Below are 17,017 nucleotides of genomic sequence, written 5' to 3'. Positions count from 1 at the left end.
GATCATTAATTATCCAACAACAACCAGTTAATTTACCAACAAGTCTTTAACTGTGTTTATTCCTCTCATCATGGACAACAAGTCTTTAACTGTGTTTGGAGACATTTGTTCTTTTTTTGCAAAAGTTACCAGGGGGAAACAAATATTTCAGACGGCTGAAATAATCGGTTCCCCCTCTAAAACTATAGGACAAAAATAATTTACCAACAACTCCTTACCTGTGTTTATTCCTCTGTATTATGATATTATTAGCACATTTTATTTTTAAAAGAATAATGTTGTTTTGTTTTTTTAATGAGAAATATTTGCCCCTCNTAAACAATTCTGTTAATAGATAAGTCATTATTTACGGAGACGCAGGGGGAACCGTATCTGATGGGGGAACGGGCAATGTGGGGCTCGACGTAACAGCAGCAACTCGAGCACATTACTGCCCCCTATATGTCAAGAGGACAAATAATACCTTTTTTGTTCAAATTGCCAACCCGCCACAGTGGCGTGTGTGTTGATCAAATTCACCCACCACTTCAAATTTTTACCCGCATTTGGCCGGTGGCGGGTGCTAAGTTCCACCCTTGGTTTTGATGTTATAATTATGTTAAAAATATTTAAGCCTGCACAGTGATGCAAGTGGTCAGCACTGTTGCCTCACAGCAAGAAGATCCTGGGTTTGAAACCTGACTGCCACCTTTCTGTGTGGCATTTCTAAGTTTTTCACAAGACAGTGGGGTTTCTGTGGGACTTCGGTTTTCTCTCACAATTCAAAGCCATGTTTGTTAGGTTAATTGAAGATTCTGAGTTACCCTTGAGTGTGAGTGTTTGTGTTCATAAGTAACTGTCTTGCATGTGGCTGTGTTTTGATTTTTATGGATCAAATTTCAAGGCAAAGTTATAGTGTGGTGAAGAAGGCATGTTAACCTCTAAATCTTAGGCCAATCTTTTTCTAGTCTAAGAGGGTGTTTTAGGTTGAGCGGTTTGAATAATTCTGAATCTTGGTCATCAGCTACGGTTGGAGAAAAGATGTCGCCTAACTGATTAATCGATCATAGTTTGGGAGAAGCTCCTGCAGGTATGCAGTCATGCTTGTTTCACGTCTTTACAATTATTTAAGATGCTTTAACTGAAAGTAAAACAATATTTAAAATGTTTGCAATGAGTTTTCTCTGTTGTGTGGCTGGGCTTACTTTGTGTGATCATATTAGTAGATCTGGACTTACCTAATAAACACAAATTAAAAATATTGTATCACATTTTGGGAAATTTACAACAACATTGGTGCTAAACAGTTTCAAGAAAACCCCAGTCTTTCCAAAGGGCTAACTTTTCACAGCCCTAAACACTGAATGTAATTTCATGGTACAGAATGATTGACAGGCGTCTTGTCCCGCCCCCCTTGGTTTGCTGCTCATCAGTTCAGCCCAGGGTTAGCCCAAAGCCTCAGGCTTCAGCCGATCAGGGTGGAAGGACAATAACGTGCCTCGAGCGAGAGTGTATGTGGGCGTGGTTTGTTGGAGACTGACGTAGTAGTTACTATGGCGAGCAAGATAAACAAACAAGGTGGATTATTTTTTATTATTATTATTTTACTTTATCTTATTTTTCAGCCGTTTTCCTTAATTTCTTTGGGGGGAAACCGGAAGTGAAGAGGTTGAGAGGGGATGGACCAAAGGATATTCAAAAAAGGAAAAGCGGCAAAAACGAAGTTTTTCTGTGACCTGGTTTCAGTGAAAGGACTGGATAACAGCAGGTGTAGCTAACAAATCTTTAATAAGGTGGTTATTAACCTTTTTACATCCCAGAAAACTCATTGTTGTGAGCTTCTCTTTAAATGAAGTAGATTTCATTTTTTATTTAAAAAATGCACTTTCTAATATTGTATGTCATGTTTGATTTTATCTTATCAGTCTGATTACTAATTTTGTTAAGGGGTGTGGTGCAGTGTTATCAAAGCTGTTTGACTGGGAAAAATCATCTGAAATAATTAAAGTTGAAACTCTTAATGCAAGGAAATTAAGTATTGGACAACTGACAGAGGCTGTGTGTAAGCTTGGTTTTTAGTGGTGGTTTGTTTTAAGGTTGTCTTTGTGCTGAAAAAAGGACATAATGTCAATTTATAGCAGGTTTTATTTATTTCAAATTGGATGCCTCTGTTGTTGGAATCCAAACTGCAGTGTTTTATTATATATCTGTTAGCCCACCCTACAAATATCACCACAAGCCGCCACTGCTGGCAAACATCAGTATTTCTTCTGTTATTGTTTTTAAGGATATTCAAAATCCACCAAACTATGAAGCAGCATTCAAAGAAATTATGCAGGATGTTCAAGCAACCACATTTCTAATATGTGACAACATTACCAAACTTATCATCAACCGCAGGGATCTGGATCAAACAGGACTGATCTGTCTACAAGAGGAGGTTCACATCCTTAGCATCAACATCAGAAAATAATTAAACATAAATTTTAACAGAGTGGTTAAGCTTTGTGTTTACATGGTGAAATTATTCATTTGTAACTTTGACAACTTGAGACAATGGTGAACAGAGTCGAAATATGCTACAACTCCATCATAAAGAAGCTTCTCCTCAGTCTACCCAGACTGATCTGGAGCCCTCTGTTCACAGTCTAAAGCTAAAGCTATAAGACAGAATACAAATCAAGCACAGACATGCACATCAGCATTGCATTAGGCAAAGCCACAGCTCCGCCGCAGAGAACAGATATGCACGTCACACAAGTTGTAAACAGTGGAGGGCACAAAAGGACACTGAAGACATGAATCAAACTGCCATCCAGCGCCTAGCCCAACTCGTGAGGCAAGCTGAGGAAAATAAAATTCTCTCGGTACTGAAAGTTGTTATGCTACAGGGTTGGCCAGTACTTTGAGAAGAAGCTCTCCAAGAAATCAGGGTGAGATCGATACACAAGGAAGTGCTTCACAAAAGTCGGCAAGTTATGTTTCCAATTTATTTGAAATATGAAGTGAGACTTTAAACTTAATGTTTTTTCGTTATATCAGAGGTATTCAGGTTATCAGTCATAGAGAGGTTATTGTCAACTATAAAAGGGAGTAGTTAGATGGGATTGTTGGTCTTAGCTCCTGCGGAGTTGTGAGTGAATGGTATTTCCCAGCAGGCAATAGCAATTTCTAGTCCTTGTTTCAGTGCAGTTGCACAGTTTACACACCTGCTGTCTCCCGAGTAGTTATTTAGTACTTTTACTAGGGGCACTGTAGCAGTTTTGGTACATCAAACCTTAGTAAAATCTTGCAAAGGTTTTAACAATCTAACAGTGTGGGATAAATACAAATAACAGTAATAGGGACCGTCATTTTTTACCAAATCAAAAGAAAAATTGCACAATGCAGTATTATTCAAAATAGAAGCTGAATGGGCCCTAAATTGCCTCAGTTTAAAAAGCCTTGTGTGCTTTGCCAGGAGTGTTCACATGATTAAGTAGAACAATGACAGGCATCAAAAGTGTTTAGTTCAACACACACAGTAAAGTAAAGATTTCAGGGTTTGTGCACGTTCGCACAAGTGAAAAATGGTTCAGATGCGTGCAAGTTTAGGGGTTTCTATAAGTTCATTCCAGTTCATTCCACATTCAAACAAGCTAATATTCAATTAAAATAATAGTTTATCTGATATAATTCCATCAGTATCAGTGATAGGACTAAGTTTTTTTTAGGTGGGATTATGTTTGCCTTTTTGATGCCAGCAGACAGAGAGAGGATGATGCAGAGGGAATGAAATGAGAAAAAACAGGTTGAAGAATAGGAAGAACAAAAAGATGGTAGAAATGCCAAAACTGCTTGTGTTTTACTCATATTCACAGCAATGGATTCCACACTGGTTTTACATTACTTAACAGTGTATTTAAAATAATGCTAAAAGGCATATATAAATCTGTGAAGGCCATAGTTCATTAGAATTTCAATTTTTTTGTCTCAGTTGATGGTGAGAAGAGAAGAATGCTGGAGTGAGAAATAAAAAAAGACTGATGTGGAATAACTTTCAGGGCAACACAAGACGGAAGAGAGCACATGATGTTGCAGTTGCCACAGTAACACAAATTTACCTGTAATATTTTGCTTATCTAAAATATTACATGTATGCCTACAGTCTTTAATTGTGCTTATAACAAATGTTGAGATTAATAACATCAGCCTACATTTATTCTTCAAATGTTGCTTTAGTTTCAGCAGCAGCCTCAATGCAGAAACAGGATAACTTTGGGTTATGTAGTATCCGATTCATAGACACAAGTGAATATATTTAAGTAATCGGGTGAAGAACTGTGGTCCAGTGAAGCTTCATGTCTTTCAACATCCCTGAGTCAAACATTTTAATTTGCAGTGACACACTGACTGCTTAAGTAAAATAAGAAAATATATAAAAAATTAAGTCAAAAACACAAACTCTCCAACTGTTTGTGCATCATTTTGCTATCTGCACCTTCTCAGCGTGTTATAAATGAGCACTTTTTTGCATCAGATTGCAGGTGTCCTCACTAAAGAATCTAAATCAAGACTGTCTGCTGCAAACAGCAAAAAAGTAATAGAAAAGAAAAAAAAAAAAATTCTCACTATGAGCTTGAAAGTTCCTATCAAGGTGCCCTCCTTGCCAAACAATGCTCACATGCTATGGACCTGCATGATATGGTTAAAAACAAAAGACAAGTCACAAACTAACAAAATAATAGCACTTCTACCAAAAACAGATGCCAAAATAAAGCTGCTTAAAAGCACCATGTTTCAAGCTGTAAAATTTTGCATACAGATATGTGTAACAGAGATGGTTTATATACCATATTTTTAAATCTTCTGAAAATCACAATATTTTGGAATTTACACATATGTAGCATAAATGAACTAACATTTTTTTTTTAAATTAATTCTTTAATATGTATTTTGACATGCATACCCTCTGGTAATCAACAGAGGGTGGTGCAACAACCTCCACACCCCCACTTCCCACTGATTAATTTAATAGACTTTATTGGGAATTTATTTGTAGATGCAACAATGTTGGACACCAAAACTCAAGTTCTATCAGCTCACCAAACTGTGCTGGTCTTTGAGATCTGAATGTTTGAACCCTTGGGAGATATTCTCGTAAATATGTAAGGTTTCTATTCTAAATGCATGCATAAAAACCTCATTCAAATATGTATGAACTGTACCAGCACAGAAAGACACTATTTATTTGGCAGCGTAGTTTGACGTGCATGTTTTCTTTTGCAAATTAGATTTATGCTCAAAAAGTCTAGCTCCCTGTTAGCACCTAAAAAGCCGTGCAAGTCAATGTTTAAAGAGTATTGTTTTATTACAACAGAAATCTCTGACTTAGGGAGTCAATTTTATTGATCATTTAGTCACAACACAAAGTTTTGCTGGGAAGCTTTGCATCCTGACCTTTATATGATTGTTACTTTGATACACCCCACCTACGAAAACATTGCTGAGCTGTGAACTGACCTTCAGCAATGAAACTTGAGAGCATGCCACCACTCTACAAAAATAAAAATAAAAAAATACCTAAAGAATTTAAAGATGTCCTAGAGCAATTTGGAAGGCATGTTTGGCTTTTGAACCAAACAGAGCTCAACTGTTTGAAGTTTTTTGTGCATGTCTATTCTGTTATCAAACCACATGTTGGTTGAAATGATTTAAACAGTACAATAATGCTTTCTCTTAAAGGGTACTATATGTACAAATGGGTGCAACAGTCAAAAAAATTATCTCTGAATTCAATATTTATTATTGTTAAATCCCTATAAAATCCTAGCTAATAGTCTGTTACTACAACCACAAGGTATCTAAAACAAAATAATGAAATAAGGACTCAGAGAGTGAAATATTAAACAATTATTATTCAAAAGCGCAAACTGAATAAATGGGCAAGTAATTCAACACAAATGGGATTAATAACTTATCCCCTAATTAATTCATTACTCAATAATAAAAGCCATTAAAAAAACATAATGGTCAACCCCTAACTATATGTTAAACCAAGCATCCATGTTGAGTAAGTCCATTCTATTACAGTCACTAATAAATGTCATAATGAATATTATTGCATAAAAGAGGACATTCATAAAAACATAAATTGTAACCTTTGACCTGGCAGAAGAGGCAACAAAAGAAAATGGTTCCACTTAGAGATCCTTCAAGTATATTTAAATTCACAGCAGAATTTTTCACAGTAGAATTTAATTAGTGAGTCCTCTATGTGTGTGTGTGTGTCCTGAAACACCTCTAATTTCAATAACTGACACAATCCATTTATTCAGCTCCCTTGTTATCTCACGTAATAGAAACGCCTGTTCAAGAAATGTACCTCCCCAAGCTAATGAAGACCTTCATGCAAAAATCATCTGTGGATCCTCCTTTATTCTTGTGATCCTGGTCTAACCAATTTTACACACATTTTTGTCCTCAGGCTATGCACCTAGAAAGAGAAGGTTTTACTCTGAAGAATCAGTAAAAGATGAAACCATTGAGTACATCTTTAAATAAAGAACCATGGGAATAAGGAAATGCTTTTAGCTGTCAGACACTTTAACACCTTAAGAATTTACTAAATACAGAATTTATTGGACATCCTCTCTGCCTTTCTGTTGTGCTCCCATCTCATCAATTAGTGATTTCCCGAAATTACTGATTTCCACTATCAAGGCTAATGATAATAACAAAATAAATAAATAAATAAAATGGAACGATACAGGTGAGACTACTGTTTTCCTTCACTAATTAGGAAAAACAGATCTGGTTCGAAAAAAGCTGTATTTTTGATGATACATTTGCACTTAATAAATTCATGACATTTTTACTTTTACCAACAGACCAGTATGCTATTTTGGGGAAATGGGAACATTCGTTATGAGAAGTGGCAAAATTGGAGATAAATATTTTGATTAGAAGGCTACCACTCACATAGAGCCAAATATGATAGTATGTGTGTATGTGTATATATATATATATATATATATATATATATATATATATATATATATATATATATATATGTGTGTGTGTGTAAGCTAATGTAACATGCCAAGATACATCATTTCAATTAAAAGATAATGTTTTAAATATTATATATGTATATATATATATATATATATATATAATTATTATTATTATGAACAAAAGTAACTTTGCCACATCTGACTATAGGTCTGTATGGAGTTGGTCCACATTTTGCTGGTCTAAGATCTTCAACTCTTCTTGGAAGGCAATCCATAACATTTTAGAGTGTTTATGTAGGAATTTGAGGCCAGGGCTCAGTGCGAGACAGTCAAGTTCTTCCACAACTAACTTATCAAGCCATGCCTATACAGTATTCTTGATGGAATAGAAAAGAGTCTTCACCAAAGTTGGAAGACTTAATCCAAAATGTCTAAAGCTTGAAGGTTGTCCATCATTGAAAATGCCTAAGTCACAATGCCACTGAGTATAGTGTAAACATGTAAACTTTGCAGCTTCCGCTCACTTAGGAACCAAGGATCGTCCTACAGCAGGGCAACAATGCTAACCAACTGTGTCACTGTGCTGACCCTACACACACCAAGAAAAAACAAAAATCTGAATTTCTAAATAGCAATCATTTACAGTATGCATCAGTTGCAGAAACCCTCACTTCTTAAGCATAGATTTTTATTCACTAATATTTTGCTTGTAAAAATAGTTGAATACACTTTGTGAATCTGTCACAAATAGTGACAGATTCACCAAATGCTGTGAGAAAGCAGTGTATGCAAGTGTTTTGTTCCAGGTAGACTAAAAACGGAGGTTTTCCCCAGAACACCAATAAATGACTTGGATATAAAGGCAGCACATACAAACTATTAACACATTGTGAGCTACAGGTGAAAGATACTTTATTTATTACCACCCTGAGTGATAATGTGGTGCAAAGCTAAAACAAACAACCGCCCCACCTTTTCACCTAGCTAAACAAATAAGTGTGTGAATGTGTAAACGTTGTGCAGCACTTAATAGGAAAATCAGATTGTAATTTTAAGTTAGAAAGAGATCTCTGTCATTCGTTTTTCTTGTTATTACACTGTGCCGAGTTGACCTTTACAGATTTTTTTTTCTTCCACAGATTTCCACAATCACCTTACAGCTTACCTGATGTGGGAATAATAACATTATTATTTTTCGTGCAATATCTAAGCCAATTTGACTTCAGCACAGTAGAAAACCATTCTCATTAAAAGAAATTAGCATGCTGCTGTCCTGGTATCGCTTTTAGTAAAATGTCAGTGATGCACATGTTAGTTTCTTATTCAAAGCTGAGCCCACAGGTCATTAATATAGCTGCCAGCTTTGTGCCTGCCAAGTCCTAGTGAACACACAATTACCTATGCACGATTAGAACATGTGAGCGTTCCTGCTGTGCAGTCTCTATCTACATGCCAGTGGTTGGTATGTTTCATCCAATTGTTTTTCAGGCAAGTCTAGCATGTAATCAGAGGCATGATAGCCTGAAATTACAAATTTAGCATATTATAATCCAGAGCAACAAACCTAAATGAACCCAGTTATTTAATTAGAAATATATAAGAAGAATTTAAATTAACTGTTCTGAACAAGTGTGCTTATTGTCAAATCCATGTTAATAGTATCTATGTAACCAATTAAGCATTCATATTTCAGTTAAATTATTCTGTGCTCTTTCTTTTTTCTTCTGTATATCTTCAGCTGAAAGTATCCCCAGCAAGTGATTACAGGAAGTCAGCGCGAACACAGCTCAGCAGTCACCTTCTCTGAAGACGAATGGCTTCCTAATCGCCCTCTAACTGCATTTTCAATATTGATCAGTGCTGAATGTTGCACCATGACATGATCTAAAGTACATAATGTAGGTGGACATCTTTAGGAAGAGCATGAAGTCAGAGATTAGGAATAAGCAGAGCAAGCAAAGCGAGGTGATCTGTCTGATATTGTTTTTGAGATGCGCTGAAAGTAATTTGCTGCAGCATTGCAGTGGCTTGGTGGGGAGTTGCTGTGAGCAGCCATCTCACCTCACCTCACTCATTAGAGGGAGTAATAAATCGCTGAGTATAGATCAGTGTCAAGGAGCTACTCTACTGTGTCCTCTGAATCGATGTGCTGTGTAGGTGTGTGTATTAGTATCTATGTCTGTGTGCTTGTTACCGCAGCCTAGTCTCATAATAAAATGTGAAATGGGTGCAAAATGAATAATTTTGCATTCATGCTGATGGATATGAATTGAGTTTTTTCCTTCTTTTTTCAGTACAACCAAAAAGACTTCCAATATAATGTATTTCAGTGTTTAGTATTTGCAATATTTAGATCTTACAGACTGAACCAGGGGAGTTAAATTTTTGTATTTATTATTTAATACAAAGAGCATGATTTTTGTATATACCCATCCCCATGTTTTTACATATTTATTTTCTTTAGTATTTTTGTATTTATTCATAAATACAGAAATCAAGGTCTCAATCCATGAATAAAAGTCTTCAGTTGTGAATAAAAGATGAAAAGGTGTTTTATTTTTAATATTTATGTTTTTTCCAAACTGCAAATGGAAATAAAAAAGACAGACAGAAAGAAAGAAAGGTTGTGTCCCTCAAATTAAGAAAAGTAAGGTTAAGAAACACAAGCAAACTCAGAAAGACAGGCAACTTTACTATTCCAGAGAGGGAAATTTGGTTGGGTTACAGTTAGAAGGGTCATAACTGAGAAATGGTTCAGATTTAGCTGAACAAGCATTGTGTTTAAACTGTATTAAATATTTTAGCCTATGCTTAAAAGCAGTGGTCACTTAAAATTACTTTTCTGTTAAATTAGGTTATCATGAGTGGCAGTACTGGCAGTAAAAAAATATTTGTAGAGTTCGTCCTATGTTTACATGCAGTTCATTGCTAGGTTTTCCAGTCAGTTCTAAGAAGCTGGCTGGATAAACCTCTAGCAGAGATCTGGTGGGGACCGGCCTCTTTAGAAAGCCTTTTATAGCTACAGTGCCCACTGAAAACAGCTCAGGTTGATCTGACAGGAAATGAAAGAAGAGGAATGGGAAGCTACCCAAGATACAACTCAGATAAGGGTCATAAAAAAGTCAGCCAGTAGCTCGTCGGGAAGCAATGACAACAGAGGTTCAAAAGAAAAGGTCAAACAAAACAGCAAACCTGGAAAGAGTAGAGAAAAAAAGGGAAAGCATTACATAGTTGGTGGGTAGAACCAAAATGTAAACAGTTCTTGGTTCAGACAATGGATTAATAACATACTAGTCTATATTCTCTAGAGTCAGTCTACTCTTTATAGATGAAGATGATTGATTCTTCTCAACTTGGGATGGGACTGGCAGCTGATGGTGGACTTTTCTCAGAGAGTAGCCAAGATTTACCTCAGGCTAAAGCTGTTCTTGTGTGAGAGCTGCATGTGCTGGAGTCAGTTGTCCTGAAGACATAGGGGACCAGTGGAAAGGGAATAGAGAAGAGCAATAGTTTGATGAAGGATTTTAATAAACATGACTTGAAAATGAAGTACTTGCTAGGCAAGGTTAGATTTTAAAGTTTTGCAGGTTATTCAATTTTCAGGAGATGCAATGGGTATCAAGAACAAGAAAAGAAGGAGAGCTATCCAGAAACCCACAGAAGCCTGACAGCCTGGGAAATCGTTACCAACAAATGCACTCTTTATCCACCTCGAGGTGGATAAAGAGTGGATTTGTTGGTAATATCTCCTACAGCCGGAGCTAAGGTCTGATCAGACTCCGCTGGTTTTCTGGGTGAGGGTAGGAGAAGTTTCAAAGAGCCACAGGATCACAGACAATTTCCTTGTTTAACATCAAGAGATTTGTTTTTATCATGAAATACAATTTGTCATTAATTTTCATAAATATAAACTAAAAGTTTTGCTGAATCCTCAGTGCCCACAAAAGTACATCATGTTTCAATCTATTGAAAGTTTTAAGCTTGAGACTTTAGTGAATCCAGATTAGCAAAATAAAATAAAATAAAAAAGTACTAGATTAGTTTTAGCATATGAACATAAAAATGTTTTTGGGGAGGTTCATTAATACTACTTTTGAAAATGACCCATATATTTCTTATGAAAGAAATGGATTTGCACCTCTGAGCAAGATATATTTCTGCCTACAACATAATGTGTTATCAGAAGTAATACACTACTTTGGCCAGTTGAATTTACCAAAAGGGTTGTCTTTCTGCTTCACTCCTCAAAAGCCCCATTCAGACCTGGCACTAACATCCATCCTGGACAATCTGGTCACAAGAGGACAGCTTTAAATACAGATGTGGACACTCTCAATTGAGGATGGCTCAGACCCCTCCCTAAAGGTGGTCTGGTACTTTTTATTTTTTCAAATTTAGAGCGTAAACACAAACCATCTGGAGCTACATTGTAGGTCCACACCTACTGACCTGAGGGGACTCCAAACAAGCAGAAAAGTTGTTACTTTAATCTTTCTCAATTCATAATAAAAAACACATTTTATGGGATATTATTATTATATATTATCCAGTGATGTTTCCAGGCTAAAGAGGACATAGAATCTCTCAAGGGGGTTCTCAGTCTTACGCTCACAGTTAAGTTCAGTACAAAAAACAGCTGCCAGCTCACCAGTGGGGGTTTAACTGCACTGAAGTTTACAAGTTAAGTTTGTCAGCGTCTTTACATCATTATTATGCTCCTTAACTTTTCTCATTTGCTGATCTGAACAGGGCTAAAGTATTTGTTCACCTGTCAACTTGGTGTGTGTGTGTGATCTTGAATAAGTAGATCTTTAATGTTTAATGCTAGAAAATAAATTTGTGATCTCAAAAAGCTTGTTTTGAGGCCAAACAGCACGTCAGCTTCAAAGCTTGTAATAGGTCCTTTCATTTTGCATGTTTTTTTTTTTCCTTTTTTTTTTTTTACTCAAATCTCGTAAAATGATGTTTAACTCATAGAGAGACATGGTAGTGGAATCAAAGGCATGGATCAATTATCCACAGTTACTACAAGAACACGGCTTCAAAGAAGACATGTCAGATCATAATCTCTGCGGGTTATGCTTTCTCCACCTCCTCTCAGATTTCACAAACATTCATACTCCAAGAGTACACAACGAATGTACACACATTAAACATTGTGATCTTAAATCCTTATATTTGATATCATTAATTTCATCAGATAAGAAATGCTCATTTGATTGATTAAACACTCACAGGAATTATTTGTTTAAGTGTTATAAATAAAAAAAAAAAAAATTGACCCACTTATTTATAGTAAAAAGGAAGGAAAAATGAATGTGGGGGGATACATTTGTCAGTGATAAAAACATAAACATGTTTGTAGAAACAATAACAAAATCCAATAAAAGACAAGACGTAAATGGGCCTGAGCAATGAGGTGTCAAACTCAGGCTCGATGCTCTGCTTTCAGACCAGAGTAAACGAGGTTGAGAAAAGTGGGCCTCCAGATGTGTCTCCTTGTTCTAACGCCCCCTTGGCATCATCTTCTGACGGCTGGAATGTATTCAATTATATTCATAAATATACCATCGTCTCACTGCTGACAAATATAGACAGGATTTGTATTATTTAAATGCAACCTGGGAGGAAATCACAGTGTGAATATGCAAATAGGTTAAGAAGATTAAAAAAGATCAGCAAAAAAGTCGGGCGGTTTATGTGGCTTTGTAATTCTCCACCATGATGTGGCCGAGATGAGAAACAAAGACTAGGAGTGAAGGAGTCAGATAAAAAAGGGTTAATAATAAAACAAGAAAGCAGCGAAAGTGACTGAAGACGAGTGATGAGCGAACAGAAAAGAGGTGGGATGAAAGGACAGAAAACAAAGAAACTATGAACAGGGTTGAACTCCATCAAAAGGAAATAAATAGGAGCAGATGTATTTTCTCTATAAAACTATTAAAAGCATTATGTCAAGAAGTGGATGCATATTATGCAAGTGTGAGTGCAAATTACATTTCTTTAGGCGCCCATTGTACAGGATGATGTCCCTGCATTGCTCTTTGTGACCTATACAACCTATTAGAGTGTGGCTGGATTACAGTAAATTTGGAAAATGTCCTTCAGCGTGAAGGCTATCATGACTCTGCAGTGTTCTTAGTACTTATCAAATGTAGCTGTTTTCCATGTCCCAGAGACAGTTTCCTGCACCAACACCAACCGTTATCCGCCGGATGTTCTCGCAGTGATACCACCACATACGTTTACAATCACACCACACCTTGGGCCCCACCCTGGCATGACTCTCCGACAACAATGGGAGGCAGCTACTGGTTAAAACGCCATGCTAATGATTTTTTTCTTTTAATTAATATTAAAATGTATTTATTTACAATTTTAATTATTGTATTGCATGCCTCAGACAGTCTGGCAATTTAGATTTCTCTGTGACAGTAGCAACATAATTCTGATATGTCTCTAAAGCAAATGCAGGACACAAAATTGCATAACATTTACATATTATCTTCACAAATGACCATATTACTATAACAATGATTCTCTGGGTCATTGTAACAAAACTGCTGATAAACATGATAACCTCAGTTAAATTTAATGGGTTTTTTGGCTCAACAATAACACGTTGCTGCCACCATTTGGTTTAGCTTGCCCCATGACCTTATCATGACCTATGAAATGTTCTGCTGTATTTCAAAGGTTTCTGGGCCTCCACCATTAGTTTCAGCTTTGCTGTGGAGAAGGCAACTCCAGTCAGCAGCAGGATAGCGTGCAGGTGCAGCAGGTTTCTGTGCAGAATAGCAACCACATCAATTCTTCTTCCCTTTTTTCATCCATTAGGCCTGACTATGATGAGAACAAATGTTTATTTTGCTTTTGAAGATTGAGCACAGCACGATCCTATAGGACGTGATGTGCATTGCAGCCGCACCCTCAAGAGCTTTAAAATAACTTCCTTGGACTGCTGCCAACGCAGTGTACGTGTGCCAGGGTCGTAGCCTATAGGCACGAGGCTCGCATGGCCAGTCCTGCTTCAAGATCTTGACAGCTAAGCTACACCAGTGCTTGCTCACCCTACTTCATAGATACGCTGCCACCACTGCCCCTCCTCACAGGACAAAAATATGCTGTCGTCACAATAATAAACCACCACAATGCACAAACCCCCCACAACCTATCACTCTCTGTCATGCGTAATGCATTCTTAATACACCATCAAAGACTTTGCCATCACACTGCATAGGCAAGTTTTGGGTGATTTTTTTCAAATGTTTTAGCAGAGTTACTAAAGGGGGGCTAAAAAGAAGAGTGGGTTAAGCACCAAAAAAACCCTGCTTCGGATCTTATTGTTATTAACCTGAACGTGTCTTAACACTTTCAATGTCACAGCTCCGGCGATCACAGATTCAGTTCACTGTCCCTGTAAAGTGCAATTAATCTCATACTGCTTCTGTCAGAGTAAAATTAAAAAAAGGAACACTGCTGAATAAACCATAGTATTTGCAAGATGCATTCTCTTCCACAATTGCCTATGATTAAAAAAGTAATTAACACCTGTTTCCAAATCTCATAAAGTGAACAGATAAGTTACCACGGAGACAATTACTGAAACTCTGCCCTGTCTTCTCTATATGTGGCTCCTCATTAACAAGGTAATAAACATTGCAGTATCATCTGGTTCCTATCACAAAGATCAGCAGGAGTAATAGCTTTTCTTTCACGAGGAAAAGTAGGTAGTGGTGGTTTGGACGTCACGGGGAGGGCAGGAGTAGGGCCGACTGAAGAAGTGATGATATACGACGAGACAAAAGATGGGGGAAGATGAAGCACAAGATATGGAACAAAAGAAAAGAGCTGTGATGTTCAAACGGAGGCGTTCAAAGCTCCTATCACCATCCAGAAACCATTCAATCGTTTCAAATTAAAATATTTCCAGCAGGTTTTTCACTTTGCACTGTGATTTAAATTTTTTTTTTTTTTTTTTACTGTGTTAAGTAAAACAAGTCTCTGATTTTAACTTTGTATCAATTATTAACACAGTCTCATGGGGAGAAGTAGATACGGAGTTAAAATTAAAGATTCACTGTTTCAGTGTGGTGCTGCGGTCTCTCAGCCACATTTAAAACGGGCATATAACTTCCAAGCACACTGTAGGATCTGCTGACCTCTACGAGCCAATTACAGTCTATTTTTTTATGGACCCGCAGCCAGTTTAGAAGAAAGCGCTTTGAGTATTTTAAAAAATGATTATTTCACAAGTCCTTTTTTTTTCTGCGAACTTTTTTTACACACCCTTCAATGAGAAAAGAACATGTTTAAATGAAGCTCAGACTTTGGAAAAGCAAAGACCAAGCAAACAGAACTCTGTCCTTGAAGACGGAGCCTGTGTGTTTGTGCGCGTTGTCACTGATGTACAAGATAGACTCAAGAGGGTTCTTTTAATTTTCACAATTAAACAACGTGTTGCTCCTTTAATGCTGGATCGTCTCTTAGGAATAATTTCCCACGGTGTGTGAACATCATGAGATATAAGCTACACAATCCAACAAATTACCCCTCTGACTCACAGATAAATAAAAATACAGCACCAAAGCTCTTAAGCCTTTCTGTAACGCTGTGATTCATGGGAATTTCTTTGAACGTTGTGAAATCTTTGGGGACATGATGAAATTATTTCTAATTACTGAAGTCAGTTATTTTGCAGCAGGTGCTAACATTTCATGCTTTCAAAAGGCAACTCTGACCACTGATAATTACATTTAAAACTGAAATCTGCCTCTGCATGGGAAGATCTACCACACATAGAAGCTGGTGTAACAAGTTATTAGTAAGGAGTGAGAACAGCAACCAAAAGTATCTGTGTTTATTGCCTGCTGCCATGTAAGTCAGGCAATTATTTTAGACTATCAACCTGTGTGTGTGTTTGCTTTTATGTGTGTCTGTTAGCAAAATATGAAACTGTAAAAAAGAAGAAAAAAGAATCAGTCACTGGATGCAATATTTTGGAGTTCAAGAGGGCAGCCACAGCTAAGCAAATTTAGGAAACACAAAATGGCTATAAGTCAATAAGTTATACAGATATTGAGCTAAATGTTGGTGTGGTTGTACCTGAGACCCACCACATAATGCATGACAGATTACACAAGGTTCTGTTAAATTGATGCAATAGAAAAAAAACAAAAAACAAAAACAGTTATATTACAAAAGATATGTAAAGACATTGGTTATGATAGTACTCCTTAAGCTCAAATAATTAATCCTAGGTTTTTCTATTTTTTTCTCTAACAGTTGTGTTTCCTCTAAAAGTTGACAGGTTTGTGGTGGTGTGGGATTTAACTACTAACTTTTTAAAATTGAATCTGTTTTTCTTTAGCTCTGACAGAAATTCATGCTGCAAAAATATAACAAAGTAAAATAATTAACAGTGAAATGAACCTTAAATAAACTTTTCATTGAAATTTAATTTATGCGTATGAACTTAATAGAGCATAAAACACTTTTTAAATCTTTTTATAGCTCAAAGAGACATCAGATGTAAACCTTGCCTTCTCTCGTGAAACTCCTATGCTACATCTATTATTAATGTCTTTTTTGTGATAGTGTACATGATTCATTTATACACAAAGTATCCAGACATTACTGTCTTAAGTTTGTTTACAAGCTTGTAAGAGTCATGCAACCTACACATCTTAAGTGTTTTTGACAGAATACATTGAAAAATCTGCATAATTAAATATTATTTGTGGGAACAAAGTGTTTCTGTGAAGAAATAGCTGCAGTATGACTAAAGTTTAGGGCACTGAAAAAAAACTAATGGAAAAAAAAATTAAAAAGGCCTAGTGGCATTCATGAATGATGTTTTAATGAAAGGTATATTTATGCAACAGCATCAGTTAGAAAATGAACTTCTCTTTAATCTCACCCACCTCATATTCCTCATCGAAAGAATTAGTGGAACTGATTGGGAAAGAATATTGTGGGTGAAAGAGCCAATTGAACATACAGCTCCATCCCTCCTACTCTGAAATTTAACTCCAGCTTTCATT

The sequence above is a fragment of the Kryptolebias marmoratus genome, linkage group LG15 (assembly GCF_001649575.2).
Source record: "Kryptolebias marmoratus isolate JLee-2015 linkage group LG15, ASM164957v2, whole genome shotgun sequence".
Lineage (NCBI taxonomy): Eukaryota > Metazoa > Chordata > Actinopteri > Cyprinodontiformes > Rivulidae > Kryptolebias > Kryptolebias marmoratus.
Note: the sequence above shows the minus strand (reverse complement) of the source record.